We start from the raw sequence: 10,398 nt of genomic DNA on the forward strand, positions 1-10,398 counted from the left end.
AGTGTTCCTCTTGACATGCACACTTTCAAACATTTTTAATAAAACATTAGTTGTAGGGAAAAAATCTTTTAAAAATTATTATTTAATAAAACATTTTTAAAAATAAATTTAAAAAACATTTTTAAAATGTGCTTTTTTTAAAAGCACTTTTAAAAAGGTAAGTTTGTAAAGATTTTATCCTAGCGAGGAAGATAGGGCTCTAACAAGATAAAGGAATCAAAAGATATATCAATCAATCTTAATGGTATATCAAAATTAAAATAAAGAATTTAGGAATAATCAATGTTGGGGAAAATGAAAATTTCAATGAACATGAGAAGAAGGAAGGAAGATATTGAAAAAAGAAACGTCCATAGAAAAAGAAAACTTTTTGAAAGAATGTTTTGTTAAAAATGATAATGATCCTTTTGTTAGAAAGAGAGTGATTTATAAATATGTGATAAGAATATATGAGAAACATGTAAAAATATCATTGATTTTATTTCAGGAAATATGGATCACAAGATTGAGGAATAAAAGGTTCACTATACTGTTGAAGATAAACTTTAGTTAGCAAAAAAAATCTATTAAACTAACATATAAAAAAGTTCTATCAACTTTTGAAAAAAAGATTCGATAGTCCTTCTTATTTTTTATAAATAAAAAGATATTGTAAAATATTCACTTACTACCTAGACATGCAAAAAACTAAACTAAACTCACCAAACAATAAATTTATATCTAACTTATTATATTTTTTAGGAGAGAAAATATTTTTATTAAAATGAATTGAAGTATAAGCAATATTACTACTACATTGAAACTTTTTTACCTAAAGTTATTGCATTGGAATTGATATGACATTACTAAGGTACTAATAAGCATAGTTGATAGATATAAAATCCTCTTTATAGTAGTGTAGGCCATTGTAATAGAGGAAAGGATGGAATGTTTATGGTTGATAAATAATATTAATATAATATTGTGAATAATTTGATTAATTAAGAAGTAATTGTTACTTTGCTAGTAATAAGGCCTGAAAAGTTTTTTGCATGTTGGGTTTGTATAGTAAAGTTGGATTTGTATGTTGTTTTCTGGGAAAAATTATTTTTATTTTTATTTTTTGGATGAGTTTGAATCCATCCATTATCAACACTATTCATTGGATTATATCCATTTAAATTCATTAGTTCTACTAGATTGATTCGGATGAATTTAATTTAGATAGATCTGGATGGATTTAGTTTGGATGGATTTTAAATTATGGATAATTTTTTCATCTCAACTCTTAGGTTGACCATTGTAACTAGCATCCTACGTTTTTGTGGACGAAATGCAAAAAATCATCATTTTGTCCAATCTTAACAATTGTTAGTCTACAGGTCATACTTTTTAAAGTTCAATAGTCAGTTAAGGATTGAGGAATGATTTAGAACTCTATTTGCACTACTATAACTGTACGTACTCCAATATACTACAAAATTGTTATTTTTTATTTTCAAATTATAGGACGAAAAAATGTATTTTTTATTTTTGTGACTAATAGAGGTTTGTCTCGCTTCTACACATCTCATATGCTAATCAAGACTAGGTAGTTCTTAGAATATAAAAAATAGGAAAATCAAAATTATGTAATTCTTTGAATAGAAAAATGTTTGATTGACTACTTGTATTTTAAATTGATTTAAAGAACATAAAAATCACATTACATAGTTCAAAGATGAAATGTGGAAAGAAGTGACTTGTCATCACCTTTTGTTAACCTTTATGACAATTTTTTTTATATTTTAAATAAAAGAGATTTAAAACTATAAGCGCACATCTTAATTGTTCAAAGGATGACCCAATAAAAAATAACTCATCTTGACCCTTCTTTACAAATTCTTAAGTTTTTATTAGTAAAAGAATTTTAAAGAATAAAAGTGAAGAATCATTACTATTCAATGAATGATTAGAGGAAAAGAAATATCTTGTCACAACCATTTCTCTATCCTTATAATAATTTATTTATTTTTGTATAAAGGTTAAGATAAAAAAGCAATATTCTTCCTGAAATAAATTTCACATTGGATAAATGGAAGTAGTACTAATGAGTACTATCACATCTCAACTTGAAGAGCACTAGTCCAAACCATCATCTTAATCCCACAAAGCAATTACACATTTTTAATTATTTAATTATTTAAACTAAAATGTATATTTTATTATTATGTAATTGTTTTTTTTTATAAAATAGTTTTTTGTTATTATATTATAGTTGTTTTTATTAAAAATATATTTTCATTATATATTTAATTTACTACATTACTCCACCAACTTTAAAATAATTGTCAAAAGAGAATAGACAAATGTTAAGAAATTCAATTTTATTATTACCTCTTATCATTTACTCCACTGAAAAGTAAGCATTTAATATTATCTTGAAATTACAAGTGAACAACCATTTTCAAACAGATTTTATTGACTTAGTGGAAAATTACTTTGTATTCTTAGTAGACAATTATTTTGAACATGTGGAGTATTATTTATTATTATGATATTAAAAGAACTAAATAAAATACTAAATATATATTCTTCTAAACTATTAAATGACAAATAATTAAAAATATGTAATTATTTTTTTAGGATTTAGAGAACCTTGTGATTAGTATTGTATAGCGGCTCATTCGGTTACTCGAGAATCCCGATTATTCTATTTCCTAATGTTAGCAATGTATAGCCGTCATTCATGAATTTGACAACAACAAAAAATTGATTTACAATAACAAAGCAAATGTAGAAAGGGCTGATAAAACAAGTCAAAGTATAATTTAACTTATTCAAATTATAAAAAAATTATAATATTAGGACTACAAATTCATAAAATAACCTATCTTCTTTGTGACAGGCATATGTATTTTATAAATCATCCCAAACCAAAATTATTAATATATGTAAATATAATTTAAGATCTGGTTTTGTCCATTTTGATATATAAAAAATAATCAATCGGAAAATGGCATAAGAAATGAAGTTTCATAAAAACAAATTATATGTCAAAGTGATTGAAAAGAAACATTGTTTTTTACTTATCCACCCAATTAGTCGACGTGATAGCAATTATTAATACCACTATATTCATCTTCCAAAGTAGAGGATGTAGTTCATCTCAGTTCATCTTCTCACAAAGTCTAAAAACCCTTCTAATTATAAAAAAATGGCATATATTATTTAAACTAACAAATATCAATGTAAATTGAAACTAATTATAAAAAAATTACATATGTTACTTGAACTAACATATGACAATTTCTTATAAATTAAAACTAACATGTGTCATTTTATTATGATTAATAAATTTTTTTGGCTATATAACACTTGAAATTTAATTATAAATATAATGGAAATCAAATCTAAATGTGAAACTCTTAGATCAACTTATCTCTCAGTTCAATCTCTTCGCCTAATTACACTTCTTTGATTAGTGAGTGATTGTCGTTAGCTTTTGACTTGACAATGCTGAACAAGAGAGATATATTAAAAAGATACAGATGAAGTGATGTTAAGAAAAAAAGAATCAGACATTGATCTTGTCTTATTCTTCCTTTGTTGGTTGTCCTCAAACTTTTCATGTATATAATTTGAGTTGGGGTGGGGCACTAAAGTTGAAATAAAACCGATTCTAAATCTTCATGCAGTTACTTTTAGGAGTATATGTATTTTTCCTGTCTCTTTCTTCTTTTTTGAGAATTGTCTCATATAACGTATAGAATATCATTGAGTCAATGTTATATTAGATTTTTGCTAATAAACCATGTTCGATAATAAAGAGATATTGTAGGAATTGATAAGCTGATTCAACCCTTTTTATTTTTACCTTTTTAAGCTATTCAAACCTAGTTTGTTGATAAACAATGTTCTATAATAATTTGATCCATCAAGGCAATGAATTCTAATGATTTTTTTGGTAGATTAAATTCTGACAATTTTATAGTTTCTTTATTAGAATATAAACTATTAAATTTAAGCAAAATGAATGTTGTTAATGTTTCACTTCATTATTGATTTATTATGGATAAGTTAGTGGGTTGGGTGGAAGGTCAGGCAAGAAGTCTTTTTGGAGGTGTCTGGATTGAGCTTGGACCCGCCAGTGGAGGTACCGTCAATTGTCATGTCGCCTGATTCCCTTGAATCGCCCGATTGGCATGATAGAAGTAACCAAAGACAACCAAAATGTTCTTTCGTGGATGAGTCAAGCTGGAAGATCGGGTAAGAAATCTTCTTGGAGGTGTCTGGATTGAGCGTGAACTCGCTACTGGAGGTACGTAAAAAGGTGTTTCGACGATCAAGTCAGTATGAGATTGATGAGAAGAAAGAGAGAGATAAGGATGGATGGCAAGACTAATAAGAGTTAACAATCAATTCTTCCTTTTGGAGGGTTCCCCTATTTATAGTAGTAGGATAGATGAAGTAGTCTTTGGCGGGTACTGTTGGCGTGGCCGACCATTCGGGTCTATCGGGGGCTACTTCGCTCGTGTTAGACAGATTTGACAAGAATGTACTTTGTGCATAGTTGACTTGTAGCTTATAGCAGATCTGATAGCTATATCGTAGGTACGTCCTTGTCGTGTTGGTAAGAGGTTAGGTGGGATTTACATGTGGCCTACTGCGATTGGCAGGTGCTTTGCTTGTATGTGGTGTGGCAGTATATTGTTGGCAGTGTGCCAGACGGGATGTCGAAGTAGTGGTCCCAGAACCGGTCCAGTGCGTCCGGCCAACGATCAGGCATCTGATTACGCCCTTTGATTGAACGTGTCTGGTTTTCAGTCAGTCGGGAACGAGACCAACCCGACCAACGTGGAATGCTCTTTTGGTCAAGGTGGAACGGTTACCCCAAATCTAGTAGGATGCTCGATAATCAAACATGATAATAGGCTTAGATGTTTTTGATGGTCCTTGAAGTTCGACCTTTCAAATGTGAGGGTCGGTTAACCGGGATGGAACAATTATTATTTTCCTAAAGTGCATCGTAGAGCATAATTTCCTATCCTTCATAACATATATAAAGTATGAGAAAAAGATTTATGGCAGGTAAAATTTTTTATACATTATCAGTCCATCATCTAATACTCATTTTTAATCATCATTTACTTTTCAAAAAAGTAATACAAATGAATAATGGATAATGTAGTAACTGTGCATAAATCTTATTATACTCATAAAGTATTTACTAAGAGAAAAAAATGTATACACTGATATTGTATGACTTATATATATATATATTGTAATTGCATCATTCAACATTCATATTCAATCATTATTGACTCTTTAAAAAAGTAATCCAACTAAATAAATGATGGATAGTGTAATGACTGTATAATAGTGCATAAATATTACTCTCATTTATTAATAACCTTTTTTTTTGCTAATTCTATTGTCTTAACTTCATTGCATGCATATGCGAAACTTTGTTGATCTTTTTTGTTATTAATGGATGATACAAAATTTATAACAGAATAGAATTCTGTTGTTTGATTAGAAATAAATAAATGAATCTAAAACTGAGCTAATAAAACAAAACACTTTTCATGTAGAACAATTAATTATAAAGTAGTAAACTGGAAAAGGAAAGGAAAAAAATTATACTTATTCATGGAGTCTTTGGGAAAACCTTTTTATGGAAGAAATTTATGAAACGTTGAGCATATATCTTTGGTTCTACTATTGATATAATCATAGGGTCAAATCTCAGTCATTTGCATGCATGCTCAATTTTCTTTTTCATATTGTATTCTTGCAATATATGAATTATGCTCATGTAGAGAACCACATCATAAACCTCAAAAAGCTCTACTTCTTATGCATCAACCTTATCCTCGTGAACTTTGCTTATAGCTTGAGCTGACACGTTTACTCCTAATTGCACTCTCAACCTGCGTAATCAAAGTAAGGATATATTGAATTATACATATGATGTATTATTATAATGCAACACAAGAAAGTAAAGAGTTTCTGCTTACAATTGTTAAAGAAAGTTATATGAAGTATGTCACTTGATGTGCCCACAATATTGCAATTATAGTTACTGCTAAAGCCGCATTACACTGCAATTGTGGTGTAACACCAAATCACAATGATGCAACCGTATCGAGCTGCAACACAACTACATCATAGCACATTTGGACTGCAATGCAACCGTATCCAGCCGCATTTAGGCCACAATGCAACTGCATCAGGCTGCATAAAACTGCATCGATTTCAAAAATATTTTTTGACTCACAAAGTAATTCACAACGCAATGACCGCAATCGTAGTAATCGCAACCGCAATTTAAAACATTGGGTGAGACAATTGGCATATGGAACATCCAAAACCAAATGAAACAAAACAAGTATAGCAAACCATGTTTAGACTGAGTAAGGCTCCTCTCCATTAATGGAGAGACAAATAGTATTTTGTAATGTATTTTTAAGATCAAAATTGTAACTTCAATACAAATTAAAGGTCATAAATGTTATTGTCTTTTGGTTTTTTAATGTATTTTTCCACAACTTGTCTCCATTAATGGAGAGGAGGAATGACAACAGGGCGGGTCAGGGTCGGGTTTTATCATATACAAACCCGAACCCGAAATTCAAAACCGACCCGAAACCAAACTCAATGGGGTTGAAAATAAAAATACCATCCCCGAACCCGTCGAGTTTCGAGTAACCCGAACTCGAAAAAAACCCGAAAATAATAAAGTATTAAGGAAAATATGATATTATTTTTCTCTAACGTTTCTATTTTCTTTTATGTTTGACGATCTAATAGTATGTAAAGTAAAATTAGAAATTAAAAACAATTGATAAATGATAGAAATTTCAATTTTAAATTTAATTACCTTACTTTGGGGCGGGTTCGGGTTAGGGTCTTTGTTATACAAAACCCGACCCGAACCCGAAATTTAAACCCGGGTAAAACCCGAACCAGAACCCAATCACATCGAGTTTTCCCCGTTAAATTCGGGTTCGGTTCGAGCGAAACCCACGACTACGGTTTTTATTGCCATCACTTGGAGAGGAGTCTTATTCGTTCAGACTTCATATAGATATGCTTTTAATAAAATATGGCCAATGGAATGTCCAACATGACGTGAAGCTGGTGGTATTCACAGCATGAATGCAAATATATCTCTTGCTAGGTTATAAATATTAGCTAGATTTGACATTGATAATTTTCTGTTTCTAGTACTTAGGTGCATATCAGGGTTGAACTAATTTGATGCAAAGGAAAGGATTTAAAATTGCAATGTTGCTATGACCAAATGAAAATGCTTATAACAGTCATGGACTAGTGAATAATTGAAACGAAAACTGAGGTAGTCTAGTGTGCAGGAGAGAGTATTTTTTTAGAACATATGGAGTGTGCTTTCAGTTTCCCTCTAATGTGAGGTCCAGGTGTGGTATCCACAAAGCTGGGTTCATGGGCAACTAACAACAAGCCTTTAGGAATAATCAGTTGCTCTCCTTGTTTGACATCTGGTGTAAGCAAAGCAAGTCGAAAAGCATTCGGTAGTAAGAAAGAAACCAAGGTGTTAATGCAAAATTGCACATAAATGATTCACACTTGCAAAGCATTCATTGAGACAACATAAAAAAATTATCACACACAAAAGGTAACATATCCATAGAAAGCATGCTGTTATCATTGCTTGTTGCATTGGTATGTATTTGTAGGGGCTAAATTTGTATGACATCGCCTTGTGGTTAGAGCCAGGTCAATGGAGGCTGGTGGGAAGGTTAGTACGATAAACAAAGGGTGTGACGACACTTCGCGTGAAACCAAACAAAAAACTAATAACATGCAAAAGTAATTATGCTAAAATAAAAGGCTCAAAGCAACCTGGCTTGTAAATCGAGAAAGCAAAAAATATGCTGGTTAATTGCTTATAATTTCATGTCATGGAATTCAACCACAGAGAAACATTATTGCTCTGTAGACAAAAAAAGAACTCAATATTAAAATGCTGCTAGATAGTTCAGCCGCTAAATTCCCACCTATACCAAGGAGAGATAGGTTACTAATCAATAACTTATGTAAGAAAATTTCCATATAACGTATATATAATTGGCATCGAAGAGGAATGTACCATCTCCAGAAGGTAAGCTATTATGATGCTGCATCGGTCCAGGAAGTTAAGCTAAGGCCTTTAAATTATCTGGAGCTCTAAAATGTAATCCCAACAGAAAGCTGTAATCAATTATATGCTGAGACTCCAGGAACTTGCAATCTACAGAAATTTGACTGCACTGGAAAAACAAATTATGGTCATAATAAAAATAGCTTACTAAGTTACCATTGATAATTTGAATGCAATTTTTATGATAAATATATTAGGGGATATGCACTCGGCCTATGAGTCACGACTCAGTATAATCACATTGACAAGAACTTAGTATGAAAATTATGAAAGTAAATCAATTAAAACCCAGAAATGTTCCACCAATTGATATTTATGCAGTTGGCTGAATTCCATTTAGCCATTATTCAGTATGAATTGTATCTTTTACCATGCTACAACTCTATTGAATAAAACAAGAAAGAAAATTCGGTAAACAAGTTAAACCTTTAATAATAGTTTCATAACATATTTTATCGCCCTGAAATAGCTATACCTAATGCATCACCTGTAAGATGGTCATTGAGTGGTTTTGTTGATCCAATTTCGAATTCCATTAATCATTTCAATTTGAAAACATGAAGGGACATAGAACTTCCAATATATCTCTGCTACTTTAGAAGATCATCTGTTTCAATGTATGGAGAGTTGAGATAGGGACCAATCAGAACTACGAGAAAAGTAGTTCCATGGCCCTATGGTTTCAAGGGAAAGGTGCTGGTGCTATTAAAACCATGATTAATATTATTAATCCACCGTGAAAGGAAAATTATTTAGGTTAAATGCAGTAGCGGAAGTCCTAGAGTATATGGAGGTACCTTTGAGAATAAAGTGGTTAAGCATTTCGCATGAGAAAGAATGAATAATATAAACCATGAAGTAGGTAATATATTGGTAGAGTGAAAATTGCAAATCTAACAAGAACACTGTGAATTATTCTACTCCTAATAAAGTTATAAACTAAGAGGATAATAAAAGAGTAAATCTTCATTTTTCATTGATTTCTTATGGATGAACAATATCATATTTAAAGAGAATGAAGAAAACATAATATGATGATGACGCTACAAGTGTCATCATCTTACAAACTAACATTCTAGAAATATTAATATAACATCAATTATTTAATTAAATCTAAATAATCAACTATCATATTCTACCATATTCCTTTTCTATTGAATTTCATAACCATTATCATAATAAATATTCTATCACTACCGACCCCTTTAAAATCAACCTTATCCTCGAGGTTGGATAATAGCTTAAAAGATCCATTGAATTGGCCCTTTAAATTTGAAGGCATTTCCTCATCTCCCTCTTAAAATATTCTTTGTCCTTACACACTAAGGTGCCATCATTTGCTATTAATGACTGGAATTGTGCCAAATTAGAACAGCACACAAATTGTGCCTTTTTTAATGGGTAATATCTAAACACGTGGCATTGTGTGAGAGGTGGAATTGGTTTGACACGGATCACACTCTCATCTAATGATGCATATGCATTTGAGCTTTTTGTGAATGGCCAAGATTGCACATTTTCATTCCAATTTATTGTGCCAATCAAAGACCACCTTGGATTCAAACTATTATCTTCTACCACAAAAATTTTCACATAACCAATATGCTTCCTTCTTTTCTCCTTCACGGGTTCTTTTATGTTTAAAGTTTCAAATGCCAAAATACCACCCACTTCCTTTGGTTCTTTATGGGTCACCTTCTCACCAAGATTTGTCAAAATATAGCAAAGCTGTGTGGTAAAAATAGAATCACTCACACCCTCAATGATCTCACCATCAATGAGTTGGTGAGTGTTTTTTTTTTCTGGAATGTCTCATGTGTAGAGGCTTTAATAGCAGAAAAGTCATCTGGTCTTACTTTCAATGACTGGGATCTAATTATTTCATTGTTTTTTGATTCCCCCTTGGATTTGCTATCATCTTCATCCTTATGTTTAGTCACTAAATCTTCTTGTAACTTTAGTAGTAACTCTCTTATTTCGTTGATGATATCTGTAACTGGATGATGGCCAATTGTGGTTTTTGGGATTTGAAAATGTAGAGGGTTAGAGGGTGTTGGTTTAGGAATTTCCCATGTATACTCATTGTTTACATTATTATAATAATACTTCCTTCCACTGGTATTGGTATACTCTGTCCAAGCATGACAGTGTTGGTAATAGGTCTGATGGGATAAATAATATGGTTGTGGTGGTAGTGGTGGTGGTTGTGGTGGTGGCCATTGAGGAAATGAAGGAAAATGAAAATTAGGTTGTGAGTT

Source organism: Lupinus angustifolius, chromosome LG01 (assembly GCF_001865875.1).
Source record: "Lupinus angustifolius cultivar Tanjil chromosome LG01, LupAngTanjil_v1.0, whole genome shotgun sequence".
Classification (NCBI taxonomy): domain Eukaryota; kingdom Viridiplantae; phylum Streptophyta; class Magnoliopsida; order Fabales; family Fabaceae; genus Lupinus; species Lupinus angustifolius.